This window comes from Eleutherodactylus coqui, chromosome 12 (genome assembly GCF_035609145.1).
Source record: "Eleutherodactylus coqui strain aEleCoq1 chromosome 12, aEleCoq1.hap1, whole genome shotgun sequence".
Taxonomy (NCBI): domain Eukaryota; kingdom Metazoa; phylum Chordata; class Amphibia; order Anura; family Eleutherodactylidae; genus Eleutherodactylus; species Eleutherodactylus coqui.
The window spans coordinates 47,538,190-47,561,054 of NC_089848.1; positions in this window are offsets into that span (position 1 = coordinate 47,538,190).

The window sequence follows — 22,865 nt, forward strand, 5'->3', positions numbered from 1 at the left end:
AATCATCAAACAGTGGCTCTCTTTTTTTGGCCACGTGATGTGCACTGACTCACTGGAAACAGTACTGATGCTTGGCAAGGTCAGTGGAAAGAGAAGATCAGGACGACAAAGAACAAGATGGCTAGATACAATCAAGGCCACCACCAACATGTCAGTCGTGGAACTGAAAGAAGCCGTGAAAGACAGGAATGCATAGAAAACACTGATCCATAAAGTGACTGAAGGTCGGATGCGACTGAACGGATAATCAACAGTATTTGTAGTGTCAGAGGAAACAGAAGTACCATGAGGAAACTAATACAAACATAGTGGTAACATGAAAAGTTTATGCAGATATAGCCCTGGTTCGATGTGAAGTCAGGACCCCAGTGCTACAAGGTAAAAGTGCTAACCACTGGCCCTCCACACGTTTTAAATGTTGACATGCCTTGCCTTTTTTGTTAATGTGAGATGTATGCTCAAATCAACGTACAGTATGCTGCTTGTTAGCTTACAGGGGTTGTCCAAAAGTTTAAAAAAAGCAGCAAATATAAACTAAAAGAAAACAAACTGTATGGGGCTCCGAATGGAAACCAAAATGGTCTCCAGAGCACCCAGGATTTTGCAAATGACAAGATTTTTCAGTCTTGTTGTCATTTGCAACTAACCTTACCACTGCACTGCTTGCCTGTAAAGAAAGCTATGTTCATCTGCATCCAGCAGACATGCCTCATGCTAGGCACGTATGCCAGAAGACCACGGCCCCTGACAACACTCTGTCCAGAAGGAGCTAGAGAAAGCTCCACATGCACACCGCCTGTCCTCCTGTACTCATTGCTGCTTGCAACCATGTAACTTATCTGAGCCATGCTGCCATCAACTCATGTCAGCCCATGCAACTAGGAAGGGTGGCGCCTAGCCCCAATATGTCATCAGGAAAGGGGCGACGAAACAGCACAGTTCCTGTTAATGGGGAGAAGCTCTGAGTGCAGTAAAATTGTGGGTGGAGGGGTTGATTATATTGAAGGGGATCTTTTGAAAGGGGGGGGGGACGCTGTAGAGGTCACATTGCTGTACAGTGCATCAATGCTCCTGGAATGCAAGAAAAGAGCAATAGGAGACCACCGGAGAATCAGCATTAGAGTAGTGGGGGATGCAAGAGGTGATTACTTTTTTTTTATTTTGTAAGGCCGGTCTTACACAAATGGGTGGGAGCCTCCAGCGGAATCCAACCCTGTGCCCAGCTGATGACCCTGTGTCCCTGTAAAATCTGTACTGTGGATGGTCTGCACGGCTCGCAGTACAAATGTTTTTTCTTTAAATCCCTGCTTTTCCTGCGCCATCACTAGGGGATGACACAAAATCCACGACCTTTCTGCAATGTCAATTGCGGAAAGTCTGTGGGTCGGAGGACTTCCGTTGACTTCAATAATAAATTCCTAATAAAGCATTTGATAGAGCATGCTTAAGTAAGGAATCCAAGCAAAAATATATGAAATCAGAGGCCTATGTAGGTACAACACAGCGATGTAGACTTATATGGGTGCCATATGATGATATTGCTGGCCACAGAGCGAGGATCGGATCCAGGCTGACATCACACCATAAGTCCCGGCCCACTAAGTGCCCATGCCGGTGCAAGCTCACTGTCATTCAGTACTTGGTGCCAACAATTACACATCTCCAACCAGAGGTGTAACCTGAAGCTTCTGGGCCCCGATGCAAAATCTGTAACAGGGCCCCCAACTATAATTGCTTTATTCATACTACTAGGCTTACTATATGAAGAAGATAGGCCTTATGGGCCCCCTAAGGCTCCTGGGCCCAGGAGCAACTGCATCCCCTATAGTTACGCCCCTGTCTCCAGCTGTTATGACCTAATTGGTTGAATAGGAGGTGGGACAGTCCTGCCAGCCAATTGCCATTAGTCTGTGTATATTTATTCCGATCGCTCCTCTCTGAGGATGTCGATTATACTTTTACCTCAATTGGTCTAGTCTGACTTCCTGTCTCTGTTCTCCATTGAATTCCTATTTCCCTGTGCTTATAGGCAGGTCTCTCTCGCACCAGTTGTTTAGGGTCAGTTCACCTGGTTTCCCCATTTTGGGTTTTGTTTATTGGATTTTGAGTTGTCTGCGTTAGTATATTGTGTGTATATCTGCCCACTTAGGACATAATACAAGATTTACACCCATGTAAGCTGTGTAGGATAAGCCCTGCATGGATGTAACACATATTACAGCTATGTACAACTCAAAGGTTGAATTTCAACAATTGGGTTTTTTTCACCTTGAAGAGTGAATGCCAAAACACATCTGATTCACCGAGCTGCGGGCCTACAAAGGAAGGCAGAAGAAAGCCGATTGTGAGAAGGATTCCTTCCTATTTCAAAGTAATTGTGTTTCAGAATGGAATTTTTGAATGGCTGCTTCTAACAGTATGTATTATTTACTGTGTTCTAGGATTGCCGTGAAATGATAATTTATTATATTTTCACCATCTTCTGAATGATTTTTTAAAATTTAACATTGAAAACAAGCGAAATGCATATGATGTGTTTGTATGGATTTCCTCCAAGCCCGGTTTTCCTTGCACACACCAAAAATATAGATCGAGAATATGGACCTTGTAAATATGTTTGAGACAGGGAATTTAGATTGTGATTAGAGATGAGCGAACACCAAAATGTTCGGGTGTTCGTTATTCGGAACGAACTTCCCGCGATGCTCGAGGGTTCGTTTCGAACAACGAACCCCATTGAAGTCAATGGGCGACCAGAGCATTTTTGTATTTCGCCGATGCTCGCTAAGGTTTTCATGTGTGAAAATCTGGGCAATTCAGGAAAGTGATGGGAATGACACAGTGACGGATAGGGCAGGCGAGGGGCTACATGGTGGGCTGCATCTCAAGTTCACAGGTCCCACTATTAAGCCACAATAGCGGCAAGAGTACCCCCCCCCCCCCACTGTCAGCATAAAGATCGTCCTCCTCTGGCACAGCTGTAACAGCTGTAGCAGAGAAGAACGATGTTTGCCCATTGAATTCAATGGAGCGGCAATACAGCATGTTCCACTGAATGCAATGGGCTGCCGGCGATCGCAGGATGAATGGTCGGAAAGGGGTTAAATATATAACCCCTTTCCTGCAATTCATCCAGAAATGTGTTACACTAAAAATATATACCGGCGTATAAGGCGACCGGGCGTATAAGACGACCCCCCAACTGTCACCTTATACGCCGGCAATACAGTGGAGCAAAGAATAAAAAGCATTACTTACGTTTTTAGATGATCTGCGGCGCTCCTGCAGGCTGTCACTCCCTCCTAATCCACGGCAGACAAGCTTTCTCTATGAAAGGCTTTAAATCCCTGCCTCCAGAAAGACACGTGCCTTCAGCCAATCACAGCCAATGACAATGATGACATTGAATGGCTGTGATTGGCTGTGTTTCTGGAGGCGGGGATTTCAAGCCTTGAAATCCCCGCCTCCAGAAACACAGCCAATCACAGCCATTCAATGACATCATTGTCATTGGCTGTGATTGGCTGAAGGCACGTGTGCTTCTGGAGGCAGGGATTTAAAGTCTTTCGTGGAGAAAGCAATACTCTGCCGTGGACCAGGAGGGAGTGACAGCCTGCAGGAGCGCCGCAGATCATCTAAAAACGTAAGTAATGATTTTTATTCTTTGCTCCACTGTATTACCGGCGTATAAGGTGACAGTTGGGGGGTCGTCTTATACGCCCCGTCGCCTTATACGCCGGTATATATTTTTAGTGTAACACATTTCTGGATGAATTGCAGGAAAGGGGTTATATATTTAACCCCTTTCCGACCATTCATCCTGCGATCGCCGGCAGCCCATTGCATTCAGTGGAACATGCTGTATTGCCGCTCCATTGAATTCAATGGGCAAACATCGTTCTTCTCTGCTACAGCTGTTACAGCTGTGCCAGAGAAGAAGGATTTGTCTTCTATATGTTCTCAATGGGGTCAGCGCTGCTGCCGCTGGCCCCATTGAGCGCATATAGAATGCATCCATAGCGAACCGCGGGAGGGGCAGACTTTCATATCAGGCGGACACCTTATCTCCCCAGCCACTCACAGCAGGGGGGTGGTATAGGGCTTAAACGTTGCAGGGGGAAGTTGTAATGCCTTCCCTGTCTTTATATTGGCCAAAAAAAAGCGCTAACGTCTCAGGGAAGAAAGTTTAAGTAACCCGGACACCGCATGGTGTTCGTTACGGATAACGAACATACCGAACACCCTAATATTCGCACGAATATCAAGCTCGGAAGAACACGTTCGCTCATCTCTAATTGTGATCCCCACTAGGGACTGATGTGAGAGATAACGATCTCTGTATATTGCTGTGGAATATCTCGGCATTACACAGTATAAGAAACAGCAAATAAATAAGTAAAGAAATACATTTCATAGTTTCAAAAGGAAATCCAGTCCCATGACTTAATAATCGCAATGCCCTTGAGAAAGGGTTCAGCATTAGAGATGAGCGAGCGTACTTGGCCACGCCCCTTTTTCGCCCGAGGACCACGATTTTCGAGTACTTCCGTACTCGGGCGAAAAGATTCGGGGGGCGCCGTGGGTGAGTGGGGGGTTTGCAGCGGGGAGTGGGGGGGAGAGGGAAAGAGAGAGGGCTCCCCCCTGTTCCCCGCTGCTACCCCCCGCGCCGCCACGCCTCCCCCCGCCCCCCAGCGCCCCCCGAATCTTTTCACCCGAGTACTGAAGTACTCGAAAATCGCGGTGCTCGATCGAGTAATTACTCAAAACGAGTAGGTTCGCTCATCTCTATTCAGCATACAGATGTGTTCTTCTTACCTTTCCTTTTGACTAGCTATGTTCACATACGTATGTCATGAGATAAGCAGCTTTTCAATACAACATGATTTTACAATGCTCTGTCACAAGACGAATATCCTATGCAGTTGCAAGAAAAAGTAAGTGAACCCTTTGCAATTACCTCGATTTCTCCATTGATTGTTATGAAATGTGGTCTGATTGTTATCTAAGTCACAATTATAGACAAAAACAATCTGACTATATTAAAGGGGTTGTCCCGCGCCGAAACGTTTTTTGTTTTTTTTCAATACCCCCCCCGTTCGGCGCGAGACAAACCCGATGCAGGGGTTAAACAAGAAAACCGCACAGTGCTTACCTGAATCCCCGCGCTCCGGTGACTTCTTACTTACCTGCTGAAGATGGCCGCCGGGATCTTCTCCCTCGGTGGACCGCAGGGCTTCTGTGCGGTCCATTGCCGATTCCAGCCTCCTGATTGGCTGGAATCGGCACGTGACGGGGCGGAGCTACACGGAGCCGCTCTCCGGCACGAGCGGCCCCATTGAGAAAAGAAGAAGACCGGACTGCGCAAGCGCGTCTAATCTGGAGATTAGACGCTGAAAATTAGACGGCACCATGGAGACGGGGACGCCAGCATCGGAGGGGGTAAGTGAATAACTTCTGTATGGCTCATAATTAATGCACAATGTACATTACAAAGTGCATTCATATGGCCATACAGAAGTGTATAGACCCACTTGCTTTCACGGGACAACCCCTTTAATAACATATAAACAGTGGCAGCGTTCATGTCTTTTATTAAGCACATTTAGGTCCCCTGTCCACAGGCGATGCAAAGTCCCGCAGGGGAGCCGCCGCCTGGGAGCAGGAGCCGCCGCCGATTCTCCGCCGGTCAGCCCTATCTGATAGATAGGCTGGCCGCGGAGAATCGGGACAATTCACAGCATTCTGCGAATTGCCCTCCGCAAGCGGAGAATCACAATGATTCTCCGCTCGTGGACAGGTGCCGTCGCTTTCCATAGCAATGCTATGGAAAGCATCGGCTGGCGTGATTCACTGGTGGTTTACGGCGGGCAAACTCACGCCCGTGGACAGGCACCCTAAGTAAGTTTCCAGTGCAAAGGAAAAATGTAAGAGAACCCTTGAATTTAGTAACCCGTAGATCTTCCTTTAGAAGCAATCATCTCTACCAAACACTTACTGTAGCTGCAAATAAAGATGAAGATAAAACTTGGACCATTCCTTTTTGCAAATCTGTTTCATTTCAACAATATTTCTGGAATGCCTTGCAAGTACAGCACCCTTCTGGCCATGTCACAGCAACTTGATATGATTGAGGCTAGGACTCTGACTTGGCCATTCCAAATCATAAATCAACCATTTTTTATCTGATACATGTTATTGCCATGTTGCATCACCTCTCTCTGTCTCTTCAGCATAAACTGCTCCCATTACATTCTCCTTAAAATGTTTTGATACACCTTAGAATTCATAGTACTTTGAAAGCAGCCAAAACACCCTCCACTAGGCTTCACAATTAGGATGAGGTTTTAGTATTGGTATGTAGGGCTCTTTTGCCTTTAAACATAGCTTTGTGCATTTACACTAAAAAGTTGCACTTTTGTCTCATCTGTCGATAGACTGATTTCCCAAAAGCATTGGGGAACATCCAGGTGGACTTGGGAAATCTTGAAATGTGCTGCAATGTTTTTTTTCTTAACAGCAGCAGTTTCCTTTGTGGTATCATGTCACGAACACCATTCTTGTTCAGTGTTTTTCTAATAGTGAACATATAAGCAGAGGCTTTGGCAGTTTGTAGAGTCTTTGCTGTTACTCTTGGCTTCTCACTCACCTTTTTCAGGATTGCCCATTGTTCTCTTGGAGTGATCCCTACAGGATTCCCACTCCTAGGGAGAGTAGTAAAAATCTTGAATTTCCTTTATTCAGAGACAGTTTGTCAAATCATGGACTGATATACCACAAGTGGTTTATCAATATTTTTTCAGTCTTTTCCAGTTTCATGTGTCTTTTTAACATGTCTTTTGATGTCTTCTGAAAGTTTTTTACATTAGGCAATGTTCACACTGACCAATCTTTCTTGACAAGAAGAGACTGCCAGTAACCAGGCGTTGTGTGCTTTAATTTAATGTGCAAAACACACTGAAATCAACACTTCCAATCTCATGTCCTTAACTGAAACACTTGTTGCCAACTAGTTGCTGGACAAGTCATTGAAACAGAGGTTCATTTTATTTTTCCCCTATGCTGTTGATATTCACTCACTGTGCTCAATAAAATACATGGATGGTACAACTGTGAGTGAAGAGAATGTTTTTTTTTAAATAATATTTCAGAATTCTCTTTACATTAGAGTGGTTAAAATGGTTTTCTTGTTTAAAGGAAATAAAATGTCATCATTTTTATGTGTTTTATCAGCATTGCAATTTCTGAATCATTTTTAAGATTTCTGCTCAAAGTCAGTGGATGGGAACCTTATTGTTTATATTCAGAATATTCAATTCTGTCCTATCCAATTGACTCAGGTACATGGCTCAGCACAGACAACTCATTTCATATTGCAGTTGCAAACAGCTGATTTTGACAGGGAAAGTCTTTGCTGGCCTGACATTTTCCCTGCAGCAGTCACTCCATGGGAAATGTAATATTACATGGCAATCATTCAGTTGAGTAGCTGTCCATTTAAGACACAGCTTGAATTTGTGAGAATGGGAGCTGCTATTAAAGAGCAGATCTTCGTTGTGGCTCATAGAGGGGTTCCCCAAGTATACATAAGTGGTTGTACTGTGGGCGTACTGCACCCACCAGTAGTGATGTGGTTGCACATGTGTGGTGCTACTGTATTCATTTCAATGGGGCTGACAGAAATCACAGAGTACAACTGCTTGGCTATCTCTGGTAGTCCTAATGAAGATGAATGGATCTGCACTAGGGATGAGCGAGTATACTCGCTAAGGCACTACTCGCTCGAGTAATGTGCCTTAGCCGAGTATCTCCCCGCTCGTCCCGAAAGATTCGGGTGCCGCCGCGGGGCGGGGAGCTGCGGGGGAGAGCAGGGAGGAATGGAGGGTAGATCTCTCTCTCCCTCTCTCCCGCCCGCTCTGCCCCGCTCCCCGCCGCAACTCACCTGTCAGCTGCGGCGGCCCCCGAATCTTTCGGGACGAGCAGGGAGATACTCGGCTAAGGCAAATTACTCGAGCGAGTAGTGCCTTAGCGAGTATACTCGCTCATCTCTAATCTGCACTGATTAGACTTTTATCACCTATCCTATGGATAGATGATAAAAATCTATTTTGGTGCAACTCCTTTAACCATCCTCAAGGAGGTTCACCGTTCAGGTGACTGCTGCAGATAATCACTGGCCTCCGAGATTATGTACCTTTCCTGCATACATGACCGCAAAGGCCAGTGATTGGCTACTGCAGCCATGTCTACCGTAGGAGCTTACTAGATCAGGGCAGCGTGAACCAGCAGAGTGATGATTCTTGGTGGCGGGTCATTTAAAAAGTGAGTGTGTTTTTTTTTTTCCTTTCTTTTATACACATCAGCTCTATGCCAAATTTTGGAAAATTTCAGAATAACCCCTCTAACGCCATTTCCTTACATTTTTCTGAACAATATTAACAATAATTACTAGAGATGAGCGAGCGCACTCGTCCAAGCTTGATACTCGTTCGACTATTAGTGTGTTCGAAACGCTCGTTACTCGAGACGAGCACGACGTGGCACTCGACTCCATTACATTTCCTTCCCTGAGAAATTTGCGCCCTTTTCTGGCCAATAGAAACACAGGGAAGGCATTACAACTTCCTCCTGTGATGTTCCAGCCCTATCCCACCCCCCTGCAGTGAGTGGCTGGCGAGATCAGGTGACCGCCGAGTATTTAAATCAGCCCAGCCCGCGGCTCGCCACAGACACACGCTAAAAGAGATCAGGGAAAGTGTTGCTGCTGCTATAGGGACAGTGTTAGCGTCTTCAAGAACCACAACGGTCCTTCTTAGGGCCACAGCTCACCTAGTGCATTACTGTTGTGGCTGCTGTGAGCAGTTTTGCACTTTTTTTTTAATGTATATCGGGCGTGCAGGCTGTAGCGTTCTCAGGCTGCAGGCTGTACTTGAGTATAGGGGAGTATTGGTCAGGCAGGGACAGTGGTAGTGTAAAATCCTTTCTACAAGAACCCCAACGGTTCTTCTTAGGGCTACCTGTGACCGTGTGCATTTAACTCCGTGGTTGCTGGGAGTTGTAGTACCTCAGTATTGCACAGCAGAGCCTGCGTGCAGCCTTCATGTAAATATTTTTCGGTCCGCAGTTAGTGTAACGTCAGCGCTGTCTGCCTCTAAGTCTACGCCAAGAAACCACAAATTTTTTACACCGCTCTGTGTTACACGCGTGTTGTCTCAGAAGTGTACGGTTTGTCAGACCCCATAGATTGAAAGTGCAATACACACTGCATAGCCTCAGCCTGCATTGCATCGAAAGAAAAGGAAATTTAAAAAAAAAATCCTTTATACGGCTACCGGTGACCCAGTGCATTTGCCTGCGTGGCCTGTGGGACTTCACGTCCATCCAAACTGCATAGTGCACAGCAAGGCCTGCATACAGCCTTCATTTAAATATTTTTCTGTCCGCGCTTAGCGTTACGTCAGCGCTGTCTGCCTCCAAGTGTACGCCAAGAAACCACAAATTTTTTACACAAGTGCACGGTGTGTCTGACGCCCATAGATTGAAAGTGCAATACACACTGCATAGCCTCAGCCTGCATTGCATCGAAAAAAAAAGGAAATTGTAAAAATAAATCCTTTTTACGGCTGACGGTGACCCAGTGCATTTGCCTGCGTGGCCTGTGGGACTTTACTTCCATCCAAATTGCATATTGCACAGCTAGTCCTGCTTCCTTATAATTTATCTCTGGCTTCATTTTGCGTTATATTACCGCTGGCAGCCACCAACTGCGCGGCAATAATTCACAAACATTTTTACACCGCTCTGTCTCTGCTCGATTCTTAATCCACCATGCTGAGGGGTATGGGTAGGGGTAGAGGACTTGGACGCGGGCGAGGACGCGGAGTTCCAAGTGAGGGTGTGGGTATAGGCCGAGTTCCTGGTCCAGGCGAATCACAGCCGGCTCCTGCGGGAGTAGGAGAGAGGACAGTTTCTGGGGTCACCAGCTTCATATCACAATTTTTGGGTCCACGTCGTAGATCTTTATTAAAAAAACGAGCAATGTGAGCAGGTCCTGTCGTGGTTGGCAGAGAGTGCATCCAGCAATCTATCGACCACCCTGTCTTCTACGCCGTCCACTGCTGCAACTCTGAATCCTCTGGCTGCTGCTCCTCCTTCCTCCCAGCCTCCTCACTCCATGAAAATGACACATTCTGAGGAGCAGGCAGACTCTCAGGAACTGTTCTCGGGCCCAGCCCAGATTGGGCAACAATGGTTCCTCTCCCACCGGAGGAGTTTGTCGTGACCGTTGCCCACCCTTTGGAAAGTTCCCGGGGTCCGGGGGATGAGGCTGGGGACTTCTGGCAACTGTCTCAAGAGCTTTCAGTGGGTGAGGAGGACGATGACGATGAGACACAGTTGTGTATCAGTGAGGTAGTAGTAAGGGCGGTAAGTCCGAGGGAGGAGCGCACTGAGGATTCGGAGGAAGGGCCGCTGGATGATGAGGTGACTGACCCCACCTGGTGTGATAAGCCAACTGAGCACACGTCTTCAGAGGGGGAGGCAATTGCAGCCGCAGGACAGGTTGGAAGAGGCAGCGGGGTGGCCAGGGGTAGAGGCAGGGCCAGAGCGAATAATCCACCAGCTGTTTTCCAAAGCACCCCCTCACGCTAAGCCACCATGCAGAGGCCAAGGTGCTCTAAGGTGTGGCAGTGGTGTGCAACCTTTGTCACGCCAAGATCAGCCTGGGAGCCACCACCACCAGCCTCACCACCACCAGCATGCGCAGGCATATGATGGCCAAGCACCCCACAATGTGGGACGAAGGCCGTTCACCGCCTCCGGCATGCGCCACTGCCTCTCCCCCTGGACCTTAACCTGCCACTGAGATCCAACCCACCTCTCACGACAGAGGCACGACCGTTTCCTGGCCTGGACCCACACCCTCACTTCCGCTCTCCTCAGCCCCATCCAGCAATGTCTCTCAGCGCAGCGTCCAGCTGTCACTAAGAGAATCGTTGGAGCGTATGTAATCTGACGTTAGCTCTGCTGTCCAGGGCACTGCAATGGGATATATTTATGTACCGCCGGTGGGTTCCAGGGAGCCACCCATGCTGTGGGTCCACAGGGACTTCACATTAGGGAGTTATACCTGCCTGTGTCGACTTATAAAAAATCCCAGTCTGTCTGGGGCATGCAGTGGGGGCCAAAGCCCACCTGCATTTTATCTGACGTTACCTCAGCTGTGCAGGGCAATGCAATGGGATTTATTTATGTACCGCCGGTGGCTTCCTGGGACCCACCCATGCTGTCGGTCCACACGGAGTTGTACCTGCCTGTGTCTACTTATAAAGAACCCCAGTCTGACTGGGGCATGCAGTGTGGGCCGAAGCCCACCTGTATTTAATCTGACGTTACCAGAGCTGTGCAGGGCAATGCAATGGGATTAATTTATGTACCGCCGGTGGGTTCCAGGGACCCACCCATGCTGTCGGTCCACACGGAGTTGTACCTGCCTGTGTCTACTTATAAAGAACCCCAGTCTGACTGGGGCATGCAGTGTGGGCCAAAGCCCACCTGTATTTAATCTGACGTTAGCTCTGCTGTCCAGGGTACTGCAATGGGATATATTTATGTACCGCTGGTGGGTTCCTGGGACCCACCCATGCTGTGGGTCCACACGGACCTCACATTAGGGAGTTGTACCTGCCTGTGTATACTTATAAAAAAAACCAGTCTTACTGGGGCATGCAGTGTGGGCCGAAGCCCACCTGCATTTAATCTGACGTTACCTCAGCTGTGCTGGGCAATGCATTGGGATTTATTTATGTACCACCGGTGGGTTCCAGGGACCCACCCATGCTGTTGGTCTACAAGGACTTCACATTAGGGAGTGGTACCTGCCTGTGTCGACTTATAAACAAACCCAGTCTGACTGGGGCATGCAGTGTGGGCCGAAGCCCACCTGCATTTTATCTGACGTTACCTCAGCTGTGCAGGGCAATGCAATGGGATTTATTTATGTACAGCCAGTGGCTTCCTGGGACCCACCCATGCTGTCGGTCCACACGGAGTTGTACCTGCCTGTGTCTACTTATAAAGAACCCCACTCTGACTGGGGCATGCAGTGTGGGCCGAAGCCCACCTATATTTAATCTGACGTTTGCTCTGCTGTCCAGGGCACTGCAATGGGATGTATTTATGTACCGCCGGTGGGTTCCAGGGAGCCACCCATGCTGTGGGTGCACACGGAATTCCCATTGCGGAGTTGTACCTGCCTGTGACTATTTATAAAAAACCCCAGTCTGACTGGGGCATGCAGTGTGGGCCGAAGCCCACCTGTATTTAATCTGACGTTAGCTCTACTATCCGGGGCACTGCATTGGGACAAACTACAGGAGCAATACAGCGCTAATGAGACGTGCACAGCGACGCTAGCATTAGAGTCCGCTGTAGGCCCGCGATTGCTGAGGGTTTGTGCAGAGGCCTATGTCCTGGGTGCAGTGAAAGTCCACTTCCTGCCTAGGATTGCTGAAGCTGTGGGCCGAGGTCTATGCCGTGGGCGCGGTGCAAGTCTGCCATGTTTGGCTGCTCAGATCAATTTTTTGTTTATGTCTTGGGTTTCCTAGGACCCACCTATGCTGTTGGTGCAAACTTAGTTCCCATCGCGGTGTTTGACCTGTCTGGCACAAAGACACTGACTGACTTGGGTAGGGGGCAGAGCGCAGACGGCTTTCCCCTTGCAGTGTCGATTGAGCTATGCGACACCTTGACAGAATGAATAGTGTGTGGCACATGGGTTCCCCATTGCTATATCCACGTTTGCAGCTCCTGACGGAGGTGGCACAGGATTGGAGTTCTCATTGCTTCTGTACAGCATTGTTGGTTATCGCCCCGCCCCTTTTAAAGAGGGTCGCTGCCTGGCCCTGCCAACCCTCTGCAGTGTTCCTCCTCATGGCAGACGCACTTATAAATAGACATGAGGGTGGTGTGGCTATGCAGCCAGCGCGTGGCATGAGGGCAGCTGAAGGCTGCGCAGGGACACTTTGGTGTGGGACGCTGGGTCGTGCGGGGGGGGGGGAGGGTGTGGGTTGGGCAGCATGTAACCCAGGAGAAGAGGCAGCGGTGTGTCCCGCAGGCAGTGCTTGTGCTTCGTTGGAGGTAGTGTGGTGCTTAGCTAAGGTGTGCTTTACTAATGAGGGTTTATCCGAAGTAAAAATTGTTAGGGGGGGGGGGCATTCTTGCCGCTATTGTGGCTGAATAGTGGGACCTGGGAACCTGAAATGCAGCCCAGCATATTGCCCCTCGCCTGTCCTATTCGTTTCTGTGTTGTTTGCATCACTTTCTTGGGTTTTGCAGATTTTTAAAAATGAAAACCTTAGCGAGCATCGGCGATATACAAAAATGCTCGAGTCGCCCATTGACTTCAATGGGGTTCGTTACTCGAAACGAACCCTCGAGCTTTGCGGAAAGTTCGAGCACCCGAGCATTTGGGTGCTCGCTCATCTCTAATAATTACCCAGTGTAAATCCACAAAAGGATCAAAGAAAAAATATATAATTTATGGTTATTAAAAATTGGTAATTCATACATAAATATTATCTTTTGTCAATTAGCTCAACCCTCCCACTTTTCCTATTTAAATGCATTACCAGTAATAACAAATGTATGTTCACAATGTAAGTACATTAAATATAAGGAAGTAAGTCCTAATTATGCAGATTTTATCACGCTGTAAATGTTACGCTCTGAACATTTGTGGACATCATTGACTGCTAATTAGTGATGAGGTGTAATGGCCAGATCTAGTCTTTAGTCATTGTTTTCAAGTTGTGTTTCAGCGTAGCATGAAAGCTGCAGCATATGGTATATACCGTATATGTGCATCGGTAAAGGTCTCATTCCCAGTTTACACTTAAAATCTGCATGTTTTTTTTTAGAGCTTTGTGTGTTTTTTTTACATGTTTTTTGTGCTAATATTTCCCATACTGACTCTATAGGGGACCATTCAACAATTAAATGATAGTTTTCTCTTACGCTGATTCTACAAGTATTTTCTAGAACTGTTTTATGACTAACAGGCAATAAAAATCACTGCTGCACATTCCCAATTAAAGGGGGAGCAGAGACCACCCACCCGGGTCGCTAGCCGCTTGCACCACATACCACAAATACTGAGAAGAATTTTACTTCTTTTCTTTCCATCCCTTCTGGATTCTTCTCCAAGAGCTGAAAATGCAGCTAAAAGCAAGCAGAGAGCTCTCAGTTTTAGGGCTCCGTCACACGACCGTGTTTGCGCAGGTATTTGCACACGCAGAATCTCCACGTGCTAAACACAGAGAATAGAACCTATTGATGTCAATGGATTCATTCTCATAAGCTCATTTTGCTCACACATTTTGTGCACGTGCAAAATAAATAGGTCCTGCGCAGCAAAAGTGCCATAAAAGTCTATGGCAGGTGCGTAAATACACAAGGGGAAGGGTGTGACACTGCGCCAAACGCAGGAAAAAGAACACATCTGGACCTTATTAGGCTTAAATAGCCATAAAATCGACAGAAAAGGTTGTCATGTGCGCTGATTATGGTCCTCTTTAAACATCATTCATGCGCTAACACACTGCAGATAACGTATTTACGCAAATGTTCATGTGACACCGCCATTAGGGCTCCTTTACATGAGAGTGACGTAGTCATGAAGATGAGAACATGACATGATTGTGATCTGAATGGAGCATTATCACATCCTCTTGTGACCGGAACCATGCTCCTTCGCTATACTTTTTTGCACTGCCGGGCCGGATGACGTCAGTACGGGACACATCGTGTTTAAACAGGCGGGCCAGTCTAATAAGTCCTCTGTGTTATCAATTAACACCGCAAAATTGCGCAGTTCTGTGCACGATTTTGTTCAAGAGAAGTGGGTACCCCATAAGATCCAATTGGGCGCTCACAATAATAGAGCATGTTGCATATTTTTTGAGCACAAACTTGCTCCATGTGAGGTAACCCATTGAAATCAATGGGTATTAATAGATGCGGTTTGCGCGAGCCATTTTGGGGTGTGCAGAATTGACTGCATGAAGGAGCCTTAAGGCTGGAAATTCCACCTTCAATTTTAAGCCTGAGACTAAGCAACAAATTGGACGAGATTTGCAAAAGTCTCATGCACACGCTGCGGACAGTCCACTGTGGCCAAGCTGCACTGAAACTAGCATGCCGCGCGGAGTTCAAAGCCATGGCATATCAATAGTATTGCTGTTTGCTCTGCGTTCTCTCTTCTCTCTATACGGAGAGATGGCCAAAGTGGAATAAGCCGCTTTCAAAACCCGCACCAAATGTCTCGGGACTTCAGCTTTGGAAATCTTGCAGAATTTATGAGGAGTCCCATTGTGGACACTCCGTGAGCCTTCCACCCCATGTGAACCCAGCCTTAGGCTGGTTTCAGAAAAATGTATTATGGCCTCATTTCTGCGTCCGTAATACAGACAAGTTTCCCAGCCCGACCGCAGTTGTCCGAACCCAAATTCTGAGTATCATAGATTCTATGTTGCTCAAAGTTTGTGTTGGGATACCTGATTTCGGACCAGGACCCTTGTTGGTATTACGGGGGCAGTAATGTGTCTGTAATCTCATATGAAACCAGCTTTATAGTGTACTATGTCTTGCATGCAGGTGAATTGGGACGTACAGTTTTGACAACTTCTACTTTAGCGCCCAGAAATATGAACATAGAGTAAAGAGCACTTTGGAACCTTGTATTAGGGAGATCTCAGAGTATTAACCCTTTCCAATCCACTGTCTGACGTCTGAAGACATTCTGATTGAAGGCTGTACAGCTCCGATGTCGGAAGACATCCGGCAGGGTATTCTTACTGTATGTTTCTAGCTGCTCTGTTGTCGGAGGCCTCTCCAGCATGTCCCCTACTACAGCACTGGCTCTAGCCAGCAGATGTCGCTATTGTATAATGGCAGAAAGAGAAAGCCCCCTAAGAAACCCTGAATTCAAAATTGGATTGCAAAGGGTTAACGGGCTCCAGTGGGTTAGTTTTACTAATTATGAAAATGGATGTCTCAGTGAAATAGTAGTTCTTTGAGGATGCCCTGACTGGCCTTGTAACACAAAGACATGGAAAAATAAAAAGGCAAAAAAACTATAGAACAATTCCAGGAAATATAAATATAATAAAAAGGATGTCTCTTAACAAAGTACATTTTCTTTCCAGGAAGTCTCAGGAATACTCATTATTTTAAGAATAGCATGAGCAATTTTCCTTTGATTGTATTAAATTGTAGTATAGATTTCAAGACGCTTAACAATTTCATGTAATTCTTCTTGTTTGCTGGAAATTTTTTTAACCTGTTCAGGACAAGCTCATTGTCATCCTCCTGTTAACGACCAGGAACAGCTCTGCCTGTTTAGTACAAGAGGGTTTGAAAGCGATGAAGGTCTTTTTTCTATTCCATTAATATTTTTTCGTAATTTTTGTACTTTTTTTTTTGCTTTTTTTTCTGGGGGGTGTGCTGAAAATGGGAAGATGTAAAGAAAAACAAGTAATTGTCTTGTTTTTTTAATATTATTTTAACAATGTGTCTAGTTTGGGGTCATCGGGGGCTATATCTGTAGTTTGGGCTAGTGGTGGTGTTCTTTAAAAAAAAAAAAAGATTTATGTATTATATTTATTTTGCATATTTTTATTTCTTTTATATATATATATATATATATATATATATATATATATATATATATATATATATATATATATATATATATATATATGCACAGTATATATATATTGTGCCTCCAAAATGTTATAAGAGACTTTTGGTTGCCGTCTTGGGGCTTAAACAGATGGCCGTGTATTTGTCCCGTTATGTGGCCCCAAAACTCAAAGCCACATAACGGGACAAAATGCAACAATTAATTGCAATGGCTTCGTTTACATTAATGGTATTCTCGCCTGTTAATAGTTCAGGCGAGAAAAGATAGGACTTGCCCCAGCTCTGCACATAGTATTAACCATAGGACAGGACTTAGTTTTTTTCAAACTACTGTGCTATGGCATGGAGTTTTAATGACCCAAGAAGGAAAAAAATACCCCCTTCATGCGCAACTATGCTTAACATGAAAATATTTTTGTTATATTGCTCATTTAGGGTGGCTTCAGACGAGCGTGCATTTTGCGCACGCGAAAAACACGCGTCTATTAGCCCCATTGGATTCCCTATGGTGTGTGCACATGTCCGTGTTTTACAGGCGTGCGTCTGCAAAGATAGGACATACGTGCGCCATAGTGAATGCACGCATTATTTTTAATGGAGCCGCAGTTGCTGCCGGCGTCTCCATTGAAAACAATGGTCTGCCAGCACCCCTGCACTGTTTTTCAGAGAAGGGGTTTACATATAAGACCTTCCCTAAAAAAACCAAAAATTTTATTGTAAAAAAATGAATAAAAAAAGAATAAACTTACCTCTCCGCCGCTGCTGTGACCCCCGCGGAAATGAAGAACGCATCTGCCGCATGCGGCAGATGTTTCCTTCATCCCTGCTAGTAAAAAGAATTCCCTGCTGCTACATCTGCCACATCTGTGACAGATGCAGCAGAGGAATTCTTTAATTCTCTACCGCAGCTGTCACACATGACAGCTGTGGTAGAGGATTCTGCTGCTGGCATCCCCGTCAATTGATTTCAAGGAAGGGCTTTAAATGTAATTTGGCGAGAGCTGCCTGTGATTGGCTGAGCACCTCAGCCAATCACAATCAGCTCTTTCAGCAGGCAGAGATTTTAAATAGATCAGCACTGCAGAGCAGGGGACAGCAGGAGAAGATGCGGCTGAGCCCCGGCAGCTGAAGGGAGGTGAGTATGTATTTTTTTGTTTTTTGCACCACTTTAATGGATTTTCAGGGAAGGGCTCATATTTAAAGCCCTTCCTTGAAATCAATTGGCGGGGTGACGGCAGCAGACTCCTCTACCGCAGCTGTCATGTGTGACAGCTGCGGTAGAAATTTGAAGAATTTCTCTGCTGCGTCTGTCACAGATGTAGCAGATGTAGCAGCAGGGAATTCTTTTTACTAGTGGGGATGAATGAAACATCTGCCGCATGCGGCAGATGTGTTCTTCATTTCCGCAGAGGACATTGCAGCAACGGAGAGGTAAGTTTATTTTTTTATTTTATTTTATTTTTTTACACTTAAATTTTTGTTTTTCAGGGAAGGTTTTATATGTAAAGCCCTTCCTTGAAAAACAATTCAGGGGTGCCAGCAGCAGCCGCGGCTCCATTGAAAACAATGCATGGACCTGCATTCACGCGTGTTTCTGCCCGTACGTGGGTGCGCACTTATGTACGCACCTATATCCGCACAAAAACACGCTCGTGTGAAGCCACCCTTAGGCCGCTTTCATATGACCGAGAAAATTGTGTAAGATCTGTGCATTGCGAGACGCACAAATCTCACATGTAAGTGAACCCCATTCTTTAGAATGGGGTCATACATGTGAGCGATTTATTTTTATTTTTTTCGCATTGCATCGTTGTGCTGGAAAAAATCGCGGCATGTCCTATCTTTGGGTGTCTTCTTGGAACACATCGCTCATTGTTTTCAATGGGGTAGGCAAAAGCATTCCATGGTGTACGCAATGCACACAAGTGCGATGTGAGGTTTCCCATTGAAAACAATGAGAAACACTTGCCGATTATCCGACACGGCTAAAAGCCACGCCGGTAGATCGCTACTTCCCTTTAGTAATGCGAGCCATTTTTGCCACAGATCGGGAAGGGTAACATCTCTCCTTATGGAGAGCACTAAGAAGGTGAGTGTGCAGACTTATAAGGCCATTCATGCTCCTCTGGGTAATATGCAAATAAGGGAGATGGAACAATACCTCTGCAGCGCCATCTATTGGTTGGCAGCATTCCTTCAAATCAGTGCTTGACTCTTTATTCAGGTCTGTAGAACAATGATTACATTTTTGCCACAAAAACATCTCGCATTTGCGGTGAAAATCGCACGTTCCCAAGCGCAATATTGGGCACAGTTTCATCACCCGATATCACACTCGCGGCATGAAATTAGCCTTAGGGTGTGTTCACATAGCAGATTTGGTGCAGATTCTATCCCAAAATCCTTTACAAAACCCCTGTTCCAATTATTTGAATCAGCGTTGTTTAAGCAATGAGGATTTTTCTGCCGTGGATTTGAAATCTGCATTGTGGAAAAAAAGTAACGTCACTTCCTAATGCAGAACCATGAGTTGGAAAATCCCATTCAGAAGGGCTAAATCCTCATTTAGATCTACGAAAAATACATGGCGGAAAACTGCAGCGAAGAGCTTATTCAGACGACCGTATGCACAAGTATGCTCGCCTTAGCGCAAAGCATGTAGCACTTGTTCACACTGCCTGCAAAACCCCCCTAATGAGGTCTAGATGTGTTCTGTACTGCACGGAATTGTGCAGCGTATTGCACATTTTCACACCTCTCATAGACTTCTTTGGGGGCCTTTACTGCGCAATACGTAGATAGAGTATGTCCTATTTTTGCGCTCGCTAAACATGGTCATGAGAACAAACCCATTAACATCAATGGGTTCTATTCTCTGCGTGTATATTTTAATGCGCGCAAAAGCCAACGCAAATACGGTCATCTGAAGAAGCCCCTTGGCGGACTTCACATGGGGCGTAAGCATATTTACGCAAGCATTTGCATGATGACTGTATTTTTTGCAGGCACGTGCCCTGTGTATGTGCACAGAAAAAAACACACAAGCATGCTCCACTGATTTTAATTGGCAATTAAACGTAATATGTGCTATTTTCGTGCACAATACGCATGAAAATAGAACATGCTGTGTATTTTTTGTGTGAACGAAAAGCATGCGCAAAATATGCTTATGTGAACAAGCCCACTGAAATCATAGTATATAAGGCCGAAAATAGACATATGTCCATCCAGTTCAGCCTACTAACCCCCAATGTTGATCCAGAGGAAGGCATTCTTATTATAAATACCAACCTTCTATGCGGCACAATATCAAAAGGATTTATTCACTGTGTATTATGCACACAAATTAGGCATGTGTAATACACAGTGTGAAAGCATTTGTGTGAATAAGACCCTAGTTGCGGGTTTCTGCCGCCATTTTAAAGGCCAAATCTGCATGAAAAAGGATCAGCGTTGGATTCTGCCTTGTGAATATGGCCGGGTCAGACAGCCATAAGCGTGAAACGCTACATAGGTCATGCAGCATTATACCGCTGCGGAGCCGCAGGTGACCCAGCCTATCACTGCTTATGGCAGCAAAATTGTACTGCGCATGACAGCGTATCTCACGCCTGAAATCATGTACAGTCCACCATTTTTTTGCTCCTATTTCCCGCGCCGTTGCAAAGCTATTCCGCTATATTTATTTGCTGCTGTTTGGTATCTCAGTGTTTAGATAGGGCCAGTTTGGGATAAAGTGTGGCCCTTGGCAAAATTAGAAATGGGGCCCCAAATACTGAAATACTGCATTGACAACACAGTCACATTCAAGAGGTGGCATGCAGACTGCTGCAGAGCTGAACTCTAATACTTTAAGGGGTGTTTGGGGGTTTTCTAAAGCATATGTATATATTCATGTAGACTTCTAGTTATCAAATACCAGGACTAAATATTACCTTCATAATGTTTTTGAACAAACTCAGTAGGTAATGACCGATATTACCAATAATGCCACCACACCATGTCTGCTGCTGATACCACTTGTAGGAATGCAGTACCAAAAATGGCCTCTAGGAAGCTTGTTGGTAGGTTGGTATGGAGAACTGTGGCAGGGAAAGGTTTATGCTGCTCGTTAATCTGCCAACACCTGGGCGGATGTGGCTGCAAAACACAAAATCTCCATAGTGATCCATTGAGAGGACCATTTTTGGTGATCAATGTGGAGAGAGAGAGTGAGCTCCTGCTGCAGGCCTACAGAGCCACAAGTCTGACAAGGGTGCATGACTCCTAGATTGACACCCTGGATGGGTATGACATTGATGGACTAGGCCTGGTAGTCGGGTAGCAGTGGTCTGCTTATTGATCCAGGAATTATTCCGATTGCCAGACTAGAGTCAGGAAGGAATTTTTTAACTCCTAAATGGGGAAAATTGGCTTCTATCTCATTGGGTTCTTTTTTGAGTTCCTCTGGATCAACGTTGGGGAGGAAAAAAACTGAACTGGATGGTCATATGTCTTTTTTCAGCCTTACATACTATGTAGTCAGTAGCCATACGATTAGGTTTTGTGTTGAGTGCATGTACACTGTGATGCTAAACAACTGTGATTTGCTGATTCTCTGCAAATGAATGCTGGAATACCAGTTTTCACTAAAATTCTGACCTGGATGTCTCTGTGTGCTGTGCTGTCTCTGATGTGGTGGGGAAAACGTGGTAGGGAAAATATAGTGGTCCGTTGAACTCAATACCCCCAAACTATCACATACTATGTAGCGAGTATTGTTATCAGAACATAAGGGAGGCAGAGGTAGGAAAAAGGAAAAAGCAGCTCAAATGAAAATTTAAAGGGGTCATGATATTAGACAGGGCCCTTTTAGAATGTGTCACCCAGCACTAACAGCACCTGACACCCTGAACAAACAGCTGATTTTCAATAAGGGAACTGCTGCCAAGCAGAAATTTCTCCAGAATTTTTTTGTAATATTTTAGCTCAAGGCCAATTCGGATTGGCTGCAGTGTCACCTGCTGTAAACAAACCCATAAAGTTGCTTTTGCTATTTTAGTTCATGGCCGGCTTTAAAAAAAAAAAAAATTATAGTGTGACAATCCATTTAATCTGTGACAGATGCAGCAAAGGAATTCTTCATCCCTGTGGAGAATAAGAAATCCCTACCACAGCTGTCACAGATGACAGCTGCGGTAGGGGATCCAGCTGCCAACATCCTATAATTGTTTTTCGGGGAAGGGCTTTAAATATAAGCCCTTCCCTAAAAAACAAGGAAAGTGGTGTTGGAAATAAGAAAATAATCATACTCACCCTCCTTCAGTTGCCGGGGCTCATCCGCGTCATCTCTGCGCTGTCCCCGGCTCTGTAATGCAGTTCTTTCAGCAGGCGGGGATTAAACATCCCTGCCTGCTCAAAGAACTGCTTCTGATTGGCTGAGGCGCTCAGCCAATTACAGGCAGCTCTTGCCTGTCATTCATTTAGCGAGAGCTGCCTGTGATTGGCTGAGATGCTGCTGAAAGAACTGCTTTGAAGAGTCGGGAACAGTGCAGAGAGGACGCTGCTGGGCCCCGACAGCTGAAGGGAGGTGAGAATTTTTTTTTACACTAAAATTATTTTTTTTCTCCAGGAAAGGGGTTATATGTAAAGCTCTTCCCTGAAAAACAATTGAGGGGTGCTAGAAGACCATTGTCTTCAATAGAGCCGCCGGCAGCAGCCACGGCTCCATTGAAGACAATGCGTGCATTCCCTATGGTGCACGCATGTCCTATATTTACAGGCACACGCCTGTAAAACATGCACATGTGCACACACCACAGGGAATGCATTGGTTGTAATAGAAGTGAGTTTTTGTGCGTGCGTATGCAAACACAAAAAAACGCTCATGTGAAGCCACCCTAAGGCCTCATGTCCACGGGGAAAATCAGGCCCGCTACGGATTCTCCATGTAGAATCTGCAGCGGGTCCCTCCTGCCCCGCGGACATAAGGGCTGAAAATAGGAATAAATCAGAATTAACTTACCTCTCACACGCTCCGGATACTTCCTTCGCTGCGGCGTCATCTTCTCTCGTCGCGGCCGGATCTTCTTTCTTCGGCTCGGCGGATGTGCATGATGACGTCGGTGACGTGCCCCGCGCATGCGCCGGGCCGAAGCAAAATGATCCAGCCGCGACTGAGAGAAGATGGC